This window comes from Saccopteryx bilineata, chromosome 4 (genome assembly GCF_036850765.1).
Source record: "Saccopteryx bilineata isolate mSacBil1 chromosome 4, mSacBil1_pri_phased_curated, whole genome shotgun sequence".
Taxonomy (NCBI): Eukaryota; Metazoa; Chordata; class Mammalia; order Chiroptera; family Emballonuridae; genus Saccopteryx; species Saccopteryx bilineata.
The window spans coordinates 34,341,417-34,357,325 of NC_089493.1; the positions used below are offsets into that span (position 1 = coordinate 34,341,417).

The 15,909-nt window shown below is 36.9% G+C and overlaps 1 protein-coding gene across 8 annotated transcripts in view; it reads right to left on the bottom strand.

Moving 5' to 3' along the window:
* Nucleotides 1-15,909, bottom strand: part of GPHN (gephyrin) — a 524,116-nt gene that overhangs the window by 258,229 nt on the left and 249,978 nt on the right. The window lies entirely within an intron of this gene.

The window sequence follows — 15,909 nt, forward strand, 5'->3', positions numbered from 1 at the left end:
TATTAGATATAGGAAAAACTCTAGATTCCATATATTCAATATAAATTAACTGTTTTAAAAAGTATTAATGAAGTGATAGGCTTTAATCAAGTTTTAAGATAGGGCTTTCTTAGGACAAATGTGTTTAAACCTGGAAAAGCTAATGAAGTAGACAGAAAAATTACATTTTCTAAATGTAAATCAAAATAGGTAATTAGTTATTTTTCTGTGATGGTAAAGGTATGATTTAGGTTAAAACGTGGGAGTAAAATATGTGATTTAACCAATTTCTAAGCCTGTTTTTAAAATAAATATAGCAGATCACAATACTTGGGAGGCAATACAAAAAAGAAGTTTGCAAAAGAAAATATTCTAATAAATAAAAAATGCAAATGAAATAAAAAGTAAATTACAGAGTAATAAAGGGAAAGGTTGATATTTCAATATTTCATTACAAGTAGAGTGATATTCTTAAGTAAGATTGTAGCTCTGGGGCAATTTTAGGTTGAGGATGGCCAAAACAGCTAATATGTAACAATTATGTGTTAGATGCCAGTTGATGTTATAAATTTTTAAGATGCATATAAATTAGTTAGGCAACCCCTTATAACAATACAGAATAAAGAACTTCTAAGATTGATGTATTCTATTGGCCTATTGAATCCCAGCATAATGGAATATTTAACAATAGCAGAAATTTTAAAGAGAAACTAATATTACCAAAATGCTTTTCAATAAAACATGCTTTAAAAATAGAGGATCAGCAGGCAGGAGAAAAGGAAATTCTTAAATTCCTAAATTTGAGAGTTAATTACTTTCATTTAAATACACAGCTAAAAATTGTCAAGCTAGCATTATCCTGAATCTATCTTTTGTTTTCCAGATTTAATCTATCTGGTATGATTTTGAGGTCTCTTGAGAAGAAACATTATTTCCATATCATAATGATATAGTTGGAAGTATAGTAGCATCTTTATTTAAGGATAAAGAAAATATCAACATAAAGTATAGCTGAGATATACTTTAGCAGATACTTTAAAGCACATTTATCCATCTCTACATTAGTTATTAAGCACCTACTATGTACTAGGTAGTATTCTATGCATTGATGTTGCATTACTGAAAACAAACTTACAAGAGTGTGTAAACTCACTGTCACCTAGTACATTAAAAAATCAATTCGCAAATTACATTTGAGAACTACCTGAAAGTGATACAATTCATTAAATTCTCTAATACTCTAAAATTATAATTGGATTTGGCTAGATCACAGTGGTCTACCTGAATACCTCATCTCACTTTTCAAAGAATTGTTTTATTAGACTTTTATTCTTTTTAATTGATTAATTTTATAGAGACAGAGAGAGGAAGGGGGAAGAGGGAGAAAGAAAGAGAGAGGCATTCATTTGTTGTTCCACTGAGTTGTGCATTCATTGGTTGTTTCCCGTGTGTGACATGACCAGGGATCCAATTCAGTGGTGGGATTCAGCTGGTTCACACTGGTTTGGCAGAACTAACACCTAATTTTTGTTGAGTTCGGTGAACTGGTTGTTAACATGGCACTTATAATCAGGGGTCTCTCTAAGGTGGGTGGCTTGTGGAAATCACAAATTCAAATTCACATTCCTTACTCTTTTTTAACATTCATCTGTGCAACAGCATATTCTAAGCACCTGTAATAATAATGTTCATTCCGTTCATAAGAGAGAAAAATTTAATGGAACTATGCTTGTAATATTTATTTATTCATTTCATAGAACTCCTTATACCTTTGATGAAATACTACATTTTAATTCCCTCACATTTGTTATTTCAGTAAACACATAATGTAAAGAGAAAAAGTGTCAAACAAGCAGGGGGTGACAAGCTGTCATTGGAAATATCTTAAATAACAGTTTGATTGCTTTTTGTCAGGTATTATTTAATATTTTTTTCATTAATATTTTAAAACACTTTCTTACAAACAAGCTAGTTTTGTGTACCTCTTTTATTGTTCTTATTTAAATATTAAATGCATGAAATAATGCACCACCTTTTGGTATGTTGCTTTTTTCTTTTCTTTTCTTTTTTTTCTGAAGCTGGAAACGGGGAGGCAGTCAGACTCCCGCATGCCCCCGACAGGGATCCACCCGGCACGTCCACCAGGGGGCGATGCTCTGCCCATCCGGGGTGTTGCTCTGTCATGAACAGAGCCACTATAGTGCCTGAGGCAGAGGCCAAGGAGCCATCCCCAGCGCCTGGGCCATCTTTTGCTCCAATGGAGCCTCGGCTGCGAGAGGGGAAGAGAGAGACAAAGAGGAAGGAGAGGGGAAGGGGTGGAGAAACAGATGGGTGCCTCTCCTGTGTGCCCTGGCCAGGAATCGAACCCGGGACTTCCGCACACAGGCCAATGCTCTACCACCGAGCCAACCGGCCAGGGTCGGTATATTGCTTTTTTTTTTTTTTAATATATATATTTTTTATTTATTCATTTTTAGAGAGGAGAGAGAGACAGAGAGGAGAGAGAGAGAGGGAGAGAGAGAGAGAGAGAGAAGGGGGGAGGAGCTGGAAGCATCAACTCCCATATGTGCCTTGACCAGGCAAGCCCAGGGTTTCGAACTGGCGACCTCAGCATTTCCAGGTCGACGTTTTATCCACTGCGCCACCACAGGTCAGGCGGTATATTGCTTTTTAATGCAAAAACAGTCATTAGGGCAGAGAACTGGTTATCAAATTATTTAACGCCCAACATTGATCAACCTGTAAACTTCGTGTTTTGGGATGATGCTCTAACCAACTGCGCTAAGTGGCCAAGGCATAGAGTTCCTTTTTTGTGGCATGCAATTGAAACCATTGAAACTCATATTCACATTAGAAAGTATTTGAAGCCACTGTTTAACACATTGCACTGTGGCCTTCTTTAGGAGAATCTACAGAAGAAATCTCCTCGTGTCAAAACTTAGGAATGGGTTCTTTTCTGTGCTTCCAGTTTATTTCTAAATTATGATGCTTGCAAATCAAGTTACCCCTAAGCAACAGAGAAAAATTTGTGGATACCTTTTTAGTAGGTTTCCTGAACACAACCTAATTTCATCTTATTGTTCCTTGCCCAATTTTTTCCACATTTATCTTATTAAAAGTTGTGGTTTATGTATTTAAGTAAATCTTAATTATTTTTAGGGTATTAATAAATATATAGATGATTGATGGATGAATGAATGAATGTATGTAGTCTTTACACAGAGGTCTTCATCTTTTCACAACATAATTTAGGGAGGACAATTAATTCTTTCTGAAAATTTTCTAGAAAATTAGGATTTACAGACACAAATCTTGTATATTTTAGAACAGAAAAGAAAAATATATATTGTGGTGATATCACTAAAAGGCATTGATGCTGAAAATGGTGATAGGAAGATTGTCAGACTCTCTAGGATGAGCCAAAAACCAACCTTTTCAATAGGGTATCCCTAAGTCATACATAAATATCATCTTTTTCATACCTATGTTAAATATACATTTTCCATGAATCATAGGAACCTTCTATTTCCCCTTTACCCTCTCCCTCTTAAGTTGTTTGGCATAGGAGGAAGATCACCATCTGTGAGGTCAGAGAATACCACTACATAGTTAAGGTCCAGGAGAATAAGGACTGGATATATTGCAGCATCTAGCACAATGCCCAACATACAGTACATGCACTCAATAATTTTTTTTGTACATATGTTCAGAGAAAACATCTCCAGATTATTTTGACATTTGATTATGTTGCATACCCCTCACCCAAAGTCAAATTGTATTCCATCACCTTCTATCTGGTTTTCTTTGTGCCCCTCCTCTCCCCCCACCCCCTCCCTTTCCTCCCCCCAAGGGGGAGGACATTCTTGTCCATGTCTCTTAATCTCATTTTTATGTTCCATCTATGTATGAAATCAATAAATTTTTTGTTGAATAAAATAATTAATGAATAAGTGAACCAATAGGTTTGAAACCTGGCTTTATCACTAAGTTGTCTGTGCAATGGAACAAAATGTTTATCCATTTTGGGGTCGGGAACCTATGGCTCGTGAGCCAGATGTGGCTCTTTTGATGGCTGCATCTGGCTCGCAGACAAATCTTTAATAAAAAAATAATAATGTTAAAAATATAAAACATTCTCATGTATTACAATCCATTCATTTCCTATCACCCATGTTCATGGTTGCGGGTGGCTGGAACCAATCACAGCTGTCCTCCGGGACAACATCAAATTTTTACTGGATAATGCGTAAGGAACATAGGTCATTGTATGGCTCTCACCAAATTACATTTTAAAATATGTGGCGTTCATGGCTCTCTCAGTCAAAAAGTTTCCCGACCCCTGGTATCCTCTCTGAGTGTCAGTATACTTATGAGTAAAATGGAGATAATAATAAAACATACCTCCGTCTTCTGAGAACTAAATGATATAAGTAAACTGCCTAGCAGAGAGAAGGTATTCAATATATGTCAATTCTCTTTATGCCTCTGCTTTCCAATCCTCCTTATATCCCTGCAGTTTTGATCATACTGCATAGTTAGAGAATATGAATAATACAAAAATCCAGAAACCAAATCCAGAAACAATGGTTGAGAACCGAAGAGGAAGGAAATGAAAATGGGGAGCAAGAATCTTAATCTTAGAATGTTGGCAAGTGGAGAGCAGGAAGCAGAACTCTGAAACAGCAGGACTTAAAGGAACAAGAGATCAATGCAGTGGAAGTTGGAAGATGAACAGGAGGGTAAGAGCTAGTAAAAACATCTCTAAACTGTAGATGGGGAGGCACAACTAGAAGGCAAAGAATGAGAGAATAAAACAAGAAAAAATATCTAAATTATTAAATTCAAACAGAAGAATAGTTTTAACAATACAGCTTTATCCTTTCAATCATATATACTAGTAAGCTATAATGCTTATCTGTGCTTTTATTATTCAAGTAGGTAACAACTATTCACTATCAATAAGCTATTCATAATCCATGGCAAAAAAAGATGCCATTAAAAGTTTGAAACCGGCCCTGGCCGGTTGGCTCAGTGGTAGAGCGTCGGCCTGGCGTGCAGGAGTCCCGGGTTTGATTCTCGGCCAGGACACACAGGAGAAGCGCCCATTTGCTTCTCCACCCCTCCCCCTCTCCTTCCTCTCTGTCTCTCTCTTCCCCTCTCGCAGCCGAAGCTCCACTGGAGCAAAGATGGCCCCGGCGCTGGGGATGGCTCCTTGGCCTCTGCCCCAGGCGCTAGAGTGGCTCTGGTCACAACAGAAACCACTACAGAAACACATGGCTAAAAAAGGAGAAAAAGAGGAAAGAAGTAGGTAATACAACCAAAGAAAAACAAATGACAGAAAAACAAAAGAGAAGAACCAAACAAGATACAGAGCTATCAGAAAGTAATATATAAAATGGCAATAGGAAACCCTCAAGTGTCAATAATTATACTAAATGCAAATGGATTGAACTCACCAATAAAAAGACACAGAGTAGTAGAATGAATAAAAAAGAAAATCCAACTGTATACTGCCTTCAAGAAACACATTGAAGCTACTAGGATAAAAACAAATTCAAAATGAAAGGTTGGAAAACAATTCTCCAAGCAAATAACATCCAAAGAAAAGCAGGTGTAGCCACACTCATATCTAACAATTCTGACTACAAGACAGCAAAGGTAATCAGAGACAAAGACGGTCATTTTATAATGATAAAGGAGACATTGAATCAAGAAGACATAACACTTCTTAATATATATAATCAAACCAAGGAGCATCAAAGTATAAAAAACATTTACTAACTGACCTAAAAATAAAAATCAACAAAAATACAATCATACTTGGAGACCTCAATACCACTGACAGCTCTAGATTGTTCATCCAAACAGAAAATCAATAAAGAAATATTGGCCTTAAATAAAACACTAGAACAACTGGATATGATAGACATCAACAGTACATTTCATCCCAAAACGCCAGAGTATACATTTTTTTCCAGTGTACATAGAACATTCTCAAGAATTGACCATATGTTGGGTCACAAAATTAACATCAACAATTCAGACAGATTGAAATTATACCAAGCATATTTTCTGACCATAAAGCTTTGAAACTAGAATTCAACTGCAAAAAAGAAGTAAACAAACCCACAAAAATATGGAAATTAAACAACATACTTCTAAAAAATGAGTGGGTCAAAAAAGAAAAGCAGAGATCAAAAGATACAGACAAACAAAAATGACAATACGACATATCAGAATCTCTGGGATGCAGCAAAAGCAGTAATAAGAGGGAAGTTCATATCACTACAAGCCTACATGAACAACCAATAGAGAGGCAAGTAAACAACTTAACTTCACATCTTAAGGAACTAGAAAACAAAGAACAAAGGCAACCCAAAACCAGCAGAAGAAAGGAAATAATAAAATTCAGAGAAGAAATAAATGAAATAGAGAACAGAAAAACTACAGAAAAAATCAATAAAACAAAGAGCTGGTTCTTTGAAAAGATCAACAAAAGAGAAAGGACTCATATAAACAAAATGCAAAATGAAAGAGGAGAAATCACCACAGATATCATAGCTACACAAAGAATTATTGTAGAATACTATGAAAAAGTATATGCTACCAAAATTAACAATCTAGAATGGATAAATTCCTAGAACAATACAATCTTCCTAGATTGACTCATGAAGACGCAGAAAGCCTAAACAGACCCATAAGCAGGGAGGAAATAGAAACAACTATAAAAAACCTGCCAAAAGAGAAAAATCCAGGGCCAGACGGCTATACTAGTGAATTCTATCAAACATTCAAGGAAGACTTGTTTCCTTTCTTATTCATAGTCTTCCAAAATATTGAAGAAGAAGCAATACTTCCAAACACATTTTATGAGGCCAACATAACCCTCATACCAAAACCTAGCAAGGACAACACAAAGAAAGAAAACTACAGATCAATATCTCTAATGAATACAGATGCTAAAATACTAAACAAAATACTAGCAAATCAAATATAACAATACATTAAAAAATAATTCATAATGATCAAGTAAGATTCATCCCAGAATCACAAGGATGGTTCAACATATGTAAAACAGTTAACGTAATACACCATATCAACAAAACAAAGAACAAAAACCATATGATCCAGCCTGACCAGGCGGTGGCGCAGTGGATAGAGCATTGAACTGGGATGTGGAAGGACCCAGGTTCGAGACCTCAAGGTCGCCAGCTTGAGCACGGGCTCACCTGGCTTGAGCAAAAGCTCACCAGCTTGGACTCAGGGTCGCTGGCTCCAGCAAGGGGTTACTCAGTCTGCTGAAGGCCCACGGTCAAGGCACATATGAGAAAACAATCAATGAACAACTAAGAAGTCGCAATGTGCAACGAAAAACTAATGATTGATGCTTCTCATTTGTCTCCATTCCTGTCTGTCTGTCCCTGTCTATCCCTCTGACTCTCTCTCTGTCTCTGTAAAAAAACAAAACAAAACAAAACAAAACATATGATCCTAACAACAGATGCAGAAAAGGCATTCAATAAAATACAACACCATTTTATATTTAAAAAGGTGAAAGATTTATGCAATTTGAAGAGAAACCAGAGTATGCCATTTTATGTTTAAAACACTCAATAAAATGGGTATAGAAGGAAAATATCTCAACATAATAAAGGCCATTTATGACAAACCATAAGCTAACATCATATTAAATGGCATAAAACTGAGGACTTTTCCCCTTAAATTATGAACAAGACAAGGTTGCCCATTCTTTCCACTCTTATTCTACGTAGCGCTGGAACTTCTAGCTTCAGCAATCAGAGAAGAGAAAGAAATAAAAGGCATTGATTTTGGGAAAGAACAAGTAATGGTTTCACTTTTTGCAGATGATATAATCCTATATATTGAAAACCCAAAAGGCTCCACAAAAAGATTATTGGAAACAATAAAGCAATACAGTAAGGTTGCAGGATACAAAATTAATATACAGAAGTCCATTGCCTTCCTATATGCCAACAATAAAACATCAGAAAACGAACTAAAAAAAAAGAATCCGTTTTACGGTTGCAACAACCAAAAAATAAAATACCTAGGAATAACATAACAAAGAATGTAAAGGACCTATATAATGAAAACTACAAAGCATTGTTAAGGGAAATTGAAAAAGATACAATGAAATGGAAAAATATTCCTTGTTCTTAGATAGGAGGAAAAAATATAGTCAAAATGACCATGTCACCGAAACTGATATACAAATTTAATGCAATTCCCATCAAAATTCCAATGCCCTTTTTTTAAATGGAACAAAAATCATTAGGTTTATATGGAATTATAAAAAATCCTGAATAGACAAAGTAATCCTAAGGAAAAAGAACAAAACTGAGGGCATTACAACACCTGACTTCAAATTATATTATAGGGCCCTGGCTGGTTGGCTCAGTGGTAGAGCGTCGACCTGGCGTGTGGAAGTCCCGGGTTCGATTCCCGGCCAGGGCACACAGGAGAGGCGCCCATCTGCTTCTCCACCCCTCCCCCTCTCCTTCCTCTCTGTCTCTCTCTTCCCCTCCCGCAGCCAAGGCTCCATTGGAGCAAAGCTGGCCCGGGTGCTGGGGATGGCTCCATGGCCTCTGCTGGGGATGGCTCGTCGGCTCTGGTTGCAACAGAGCGACGTCCCGGATGGACAGAGCATCACCCCCTGGTGGGCCTGCCGGGTGGATCCCGGTCGGGCGCATACAGGAGTCTGTCTGACTGCCTCCCCGTTTCCAGCTTCAGAAAAATACCCCCAAATTATATTATAGAGCCATGATAATCAAAACAGCATGGTATTGGCAGAAAAATGGACACTCAGACCAATGGAACAGAATACAGAGCTCAGAAATAAAACCACAATTTTTGATAAAGGAGCCAACACACAATGGAGAAAAGAAAATCTCTTCAATAAATGGTGTTGGGAAAGCTGGACAGCCAAATACAAAAGAATGAAAGTTGCCTACAGTTTTTCCTCTTGTACTAAAATTAACTCAAAATGGATCAAAGACCTAAATATAAGACCTGAAACAATAAAGTACATAGAAGAATACATAGGTACTAAACTCATGGACCTTGGCCATAAAGAGCATTTTATGAATTTGACTCCAAAGGCAAGGGAAGTGAAGGCAAAGAAAAATGAATAGGACTACATCAGACTAAGAAGCTTTTGCACAGCAAGAGAAACTGAGAACAAAACAGTTAATTAAATGGGTGATGATATTTTCAAACAATAGCACAGAAAAGGGCCTAATATCCAAAATACATATTATCTTAACTTTACACCAAGCAAAGGATAGAAGAAACTTGCCTCCAGTCTTTCCGGGAACTGAGGGGTAGCATAAACAATCTAGCACCACAGCTTAACAGCCTTTTGCAATCTAATCAGGCAAGTGAGGTGGGGGGTTGGGCAGATTGTCAGTTTACAGATAATTTCCTCCACCTCTGTCCCCCAAAAATCTAAACCCCAAAAACCCTGTTGATTTTTTGGTCCCCAACAGGCACATATTTCTCTGGAATACCATAGGGTGCACCTGGAAATCTTCTAGGGCACACCAGTGTGCCGTGGTGCACACTTTGAGAAATACTGTCTTTTTCTTTTTGTATTTTTCTGAAGCTGGAAACAGGGAGGCAGTCAGACAGACTCCCGTATGCGCCCGACAGGGATCCACCCGGCATGCCCACCAGGGGGTGATGTTCTGCCCATTTGGGGCATTGCTCTGTTGCGACCAGAGCCAGTCTAGCGCCTGAGGCAGAGGCCACAGAGCCATCCTCAGCGCCCAGGCCATCTTTGCTCCAATAGAGCCTCGGCTGCGGGAGGGGAAGAGAGAAACAGAGAGGAAGGAGAGGGGGAGGGGTGGAGAAGCAGATGTGCGCTTCTCCTGTGTGCCCTGGCCGGGAATCAAACCCAGGACTTCCGCACGCCAGGCTGACGCTCTACCACTGAGCCAACTGGCCAGGGCCTGAGAAATACTGTCTTAATACAGCTCAAGTTAATTCTCTGCTGCTCTTACTACACAGTTGGGTCTCATCATAGTCATTTTAAACCAACCATTATTATATTTCATAATAAAAAAATCTACTTTGTAAGAGTCTCTACATATATAAAAATAGATTAAAAAATCAGTGAGCTGTAACGTATAAAAACTATAACATGAAGGACACATTATTTATTAAATACAATTCATATAAGTTAGATTACAGAACAAATTTACCTTTACTATAGGGAAGAGAAATTTCTTAACAAAGGACTTAAAAATAATCAAAGGCCTAATTTTTAAAAACTGTTCTAAAAAAAGTATAGATATCCTTTTCTACTAAAAAAAGGTAAAACAGCAGGAACACAAGAAAGATAATAAAAATTGAAAAATTCTTAAAAATTAAATAACAGTTCTTATATATGCTCCAATTTAAAAGCTAACGTATCTATTTTTGTTATAAATTTTTATTTATTGATTTTAGAGAGAAAAAGGGAGCAAGGAAGGGGGGAGAGAGGAAGAGGTAAAAGAGAGAGAAAGAGAGAGAGATAAATTCCTATATGTGTCCTGACTAGGGACCAAACCTGAAACCTTTGCATATCAGGACAGCACTCTAACCAACTGAGCCATTCAGCCAGGGATACACACGATTGTTTATGGTATAGAATTTTGGGCTGATATCTCACATTGAGCATCTGTAGTTTAAGATCTGAAAATCCCAGACTCTTTCAGAACATCTGGACTGTGATGCTCAGAATAAGGTATTTCACTATCCAAATAAAGCCTATGCCACATTCAAATTTGAGATTTAAAAAGAAGTCAAAATAGAGTCCATTCTTGAAAAAAATAATTGCAGTTCATAAGACTAAGACTAATGTGTATGTCTGTATATGCACGCATGTACACATGTCCTAGGACTGGAATAGAGCTCTTCAGACTAGGGCTATAGGCAACTGAAGAGGTGACTTTTTTATTAGGGCATCTGGTGGGACTGGGGAGAGAGTTGGCTGCCTATCACCTAGTCAGAATGGGTATAAATGAACATCCCTATGAAGACACACACAGATATACACATACATGACTAAGGTTGCTCATATATACTATTTTCTCTTTCAATGATATCTTGTAGTTCACTTTAGCTGAACAATATGCTCTAGAAATCATATCCCTAAGTGTGGCTCTGGATATGCTAGAGCCAAACCAAATTCACAAGAATCAACCAACAAAGGATATTAAACAATTCAAGTTTATAAAACCAACTTGAAAGTTTGATAACCAGGCAATATTATTTTATATTAAGATAATTATGAACACTGTTAACTCAAGTTCTGTCTTCACATAATAAAAATTAAGTAACCAAGATGTGGGAGTACCCAAAGCAGGAACATTAAGTGGGGCAAATGAAAACTGACCATTCTTTTTTTTTTTTTTTGTATTTTTCTGAAGTGTGTGAGAAGCAGGGAGGCAGAGAGACAAACTCCCACATGCGCCTGACCAAGATCCACCCGGCAAGCCCACTAGGGGGCGATGCTCTGTCCATCTGGTGCACTGCTCCATTGCAACCAGAGCCATTCTAGCACCTGAGGCGGAGGCCACGGAGCTATCTTCACAGCCCGGGTCAACTTTGCTCCAGTGGAGCCTTGGCTGTGGGAGGAGAAGAAAGAGAGATAGAGAGAATAGAGAGGGGGAAGGGTGGAGAAGCAGATGGGTGCTTCTCCTGTGTGCCCTGGCCTGCAACTGAACCCAAGACTTCCTCAAGGTGGGCTGACACTCTAACACTGAGCCAACTGCCCAGGGCCCTGATAATTTGTTTAACACTAAGAGGAAGGGCAGACTTCTATACTAACTAAATTTGGTTCTAAGGAAAGAACATAAAACAAAGCAATAGGTGGAAATGTAGGGGTGAGCACACTAAGATTCTGTCATGTCTTGGTCTCCTAGAGTTTTTTTTCTTCTTTCTTCTATTAATGTAGGTTTCCCAAAAGCTATCAAACTTTTTTACTATTCTCTGAATAATTTTCAGATATCACAGCTCCTGCAAATTCTCTACTTTTTAAACCTTTTTACATACAAAACAATGGGTATATATATGAAATATTTTCCTTAATCTTCTTGATCTGTCTCTGTCAGCAGCAATGACAAAAAATATCAGAGAAACAGTAGTTGTTTCAAAAGGAAGGAATCAGTAAAAAAGAAAAAAGAATAAAATTATGACAGTATTCATTTCCAGCACTTAAAAATAAATTTGGCCTAAATCAATCATAGCAAATGTAGGTGTATTCTTTTTTTTCCCCTCATTCATTTTATTTATTTATGTATTTTTAAAAATTTTTTTATTAATGTTAATGGGGTGCCATTAATAAATCAGGGTACATATATTCAAAGAAAACATGTCCAGATTATCTTGTCATTCACTTATGTTGCATACCCATCACCCAAAGTCAGATTGTCCTCTGTCACCTTTTATCTAATCTTCTTTGTGCCCCTCCCCCTCCCCCTCCCCCTCTCCTCCTTCCCTCCCACGCCCCCCCCCCCCAGTAACCACCACACTCTTGTCCATGTCTCTTAGTCTCGTTTTTAGGTCCCACCAATGTATGGAATCATGAAGTTCTTGGTTTTTTCTTATTTACTAATTTCACTCCATATGTTATCAAGATCCCATATAATGGGATCTTGATCCAATGTCATCATTTCTTATGGCTGAGTAATATTCCATAGTGTATATGTGCCACATCTTCTTTATCCAGTCTTCTATTGAAGGGCTTTTTGGTTGTTTCCATGTCCTGGCCACTGTGAACAATGCTGCAATGAACATGGGGCTACATGTGTCTTTATGTATCAATGTTTTTGAGTTTTGGGGGTATATACCCAGTAGAGGGATTGCTGGGTCATAAGGTAGTTCTATTTTCAGTTTCTTGAGGAACCACCATACTTTCTTCCATAATGGTTGCACTACTTTACAGTCCCAACAACAGTGAATAAGGGTTCCTTTTTCTCCACAGCCTCTCCAGCATTTGCTATTACCTGTCTTGTTGATAATAGCTAATCTAACAGGTGTGAGGTGGTATCGCATTGTAGTTTTGATTTGCATTTCTCTAATAACTAATGAAGATGAGCATCTCTTCATATATCTTTTGGCCATTTGTATTTCTTCCTGGGAGAAGTGTCTGTTCATGTCCTCTTCCCATTTTTTTATTGGATTGTTTGTTGTTGAGTTTTATGAGTTCTTTGTAAATTTTGGATATTAGGCCCTTATCTGAGCTGTTGTTTGAAAATACCACTTCCCATTTAGTTGGCTGTCTGTTTATTTTGTTGTTAGTTTCCCTTGCTGAGCAAAAACTTTTTAGTCTGATGCAGTCCCATTCATTTATCTTTGCCTTCACTTCTCTTTCCTTTGGAGTCAAATTCATAAAATGCTCTTTAAAACCCAGGTCCATGAGTTTAGTACCTATGTCTTCTTCTATGTACTCTATTGTTTCAGGTCTTATATTTAGGTCTTTGATCCATTTTGAATTAATTTTTGTACAAGGGGACAAGCTGTAGTCGAGTTTCATTCTTTTGCATGTGGCTTTCCAGTTTTCCCAGTACCATTTGTTGAAGAGGCTTTCTTTTCTCCATTGTGTGTTGTTGGCCCCTTTATCAAAAATTATTTGACCATATATATGTGGTTTTATTTCTGGACTTTCTATTCTGTTCCATTGGTCTGAGTGTCTATTTTTCTGCCAATACCATGCTGTTTTGATTGCCGTGGCCCTATAATATAGTTTGAAGTCAGGTATTGTAATGCCTCCAGCTTCCTTCGTTTTCCTTAGGATTGCTTTGGCTAATCGGGGTTTTTTATACTTCCATATAAATCTGATGATTTTTTGTTCCATTTCTTTAAAGAATGTCATAGGAATTTTGATGGGAATTGCATTAAATTTATATATTGTTTTGGGTAATATGGCCATTTTGATTATATTTATTTTTCCTATCCACAAACAAGGAATATTTTTCCATCTCATTGTATCTTTTTTGATTTCCCTTAACAATGCTTTGTAGTTTTCATTATATAGGTCCTTGACATTCTTTATTATGTTTATTCCTAGGTATTTTATTTTTTTTGTTGCAATCATGAAGAGGATTATTTTTTTGAGTTCATTTTCTAATATTTCATCGTTGGCTTATAGAAAGGCCATGGACTTTTGTATGTTAATTTTGTATCCTGCGACCTTACTGAATTGGTTTATTGTTTCTAGTAATCTTTTTGTGGAGTCTTTGGGGTTTTCAATGTATAGGATCATATCATCTGCAAAAAGTGATACCTTTACTTCTTTTCTGACATGGATGCCTTTTGTTTCTTTCTCTTGTCTGATTGCTCTGGCCAGAACTTCTAGCACCACGTTAAATAAGAGTGGAGAGAGTGGACAACCCTGTCTTGTTCCTGATTTAAGGTGGAAAGTCCTCAGTTTTATACCATTTAATATGATGTTGGCTGATGGTTTATCATATATGGTCTTTATCATGTTGAGATATTTTCCTTCTATACCCATTTTGTTGAGTGTCTTAAACATAAAGTTGTGTTGTACTTTATTGAATGCCTTTTCTGCATCTATTGATAAGATCATGTGGTTTTTGTTCTTTGTTTTGTTGATATGGTGTATTATGTTAACTGTTTTACGTATGTTGAACCATCCTTGAGATTCTGGGATGAATCCCACTTGATCATGATGAATTATTTTTATAATGTATTGTTGTATTCGATTTGCTAGTATTTTGTTTAGTATTTTAGCATCTGTATTCATTAGAGATATTGGTCTGTAGTTTTCTTTTTTTGTGCCATCCTTGCCAGGTTTCGGTATGACGGTTATGTTGGCCTCATAAAATGTGTTTGGAAGTATTGCTTCTTCTTCAATTTTTTGGAAGACTTTCAGTAGAATAGGGACCAAGTCTTCTTTAAATATTTGATAGAATTCACTAGTATAGCCATCTGGGCCTGGACTTTTATTTTTGGGGAGGTTTTTAATGGTTTTTCCTATTTCTTCTCTACTAATAGGTCTATTTAAGCTTTCTGCTTCTTCATGACTCAGTCTAGGAAGGTTGTATTGTTCTAGGAATTTATCCATTTCTTCTAGGTTGTTGAATTTAGTGGCATAAAGTTTTTCACAGTAATCTACAATAATTCTTTGTATATCTACGATGTCCGTGGTGATTTCTACTCTTTCATTTTGGATTTTGTTTATATGAGTTCTTTCTCTTTTTTCCTTGGTAAGTCTTGCCAAGGGTTTGTCAATTTTGTTGATCTTTTCAAAGAACCAGCTCCTTGTTCTATTAATTTTTTCTATAGTTTTTCTGTTCTCTATTTCATTTATTTCTGCTCTGATTTTTATTATCTCCTTTCTTCAGCTGGTTTTGGGTTGTCTTTGTTCTTCTTTTTCTAGTTCCTTAAGGTGTGAAGTTAAGTGGTTCACTTGGGCTTTCTCTTGTTTGTTCATATATGCCTGAAGTGATATGAACTTCCCTCTTATCACTGCTTTTGCTGCATCCCAGAGATTCTGATATGTCGTATTGTCATTTTCATTTGTCTGTATATATCTTTTGATCTCTGCGCTTATTGCTTCTTTGACCCATTCATTTTTTAAAAGTATGTTGTTTAGTTTCCACATTTTTGTGGGTTTTTTTCCTTTTTTTTGCAGTTGAATTCTAGGTTCAACGCTTTATGATCAGAAAATATGCTTGGTACAATTTCAATTTTTCTGAATTTGCTGATGTTATTTTTATGGCCCAACATATGGTCAATTCTTGAGAATGTTCCGTGTACACTAGAGAAAAATGTATACTCTGTCGCTTTGGGATGAAATGTTCTATAGATGTCTATCATATCCAGGTTCTCTAGTGTTTCGTTTAAGGTCACTATATCTTTATTGATTTTCTGTTTGGATGACCGATCTAGAGTTGTCAGCGGTAT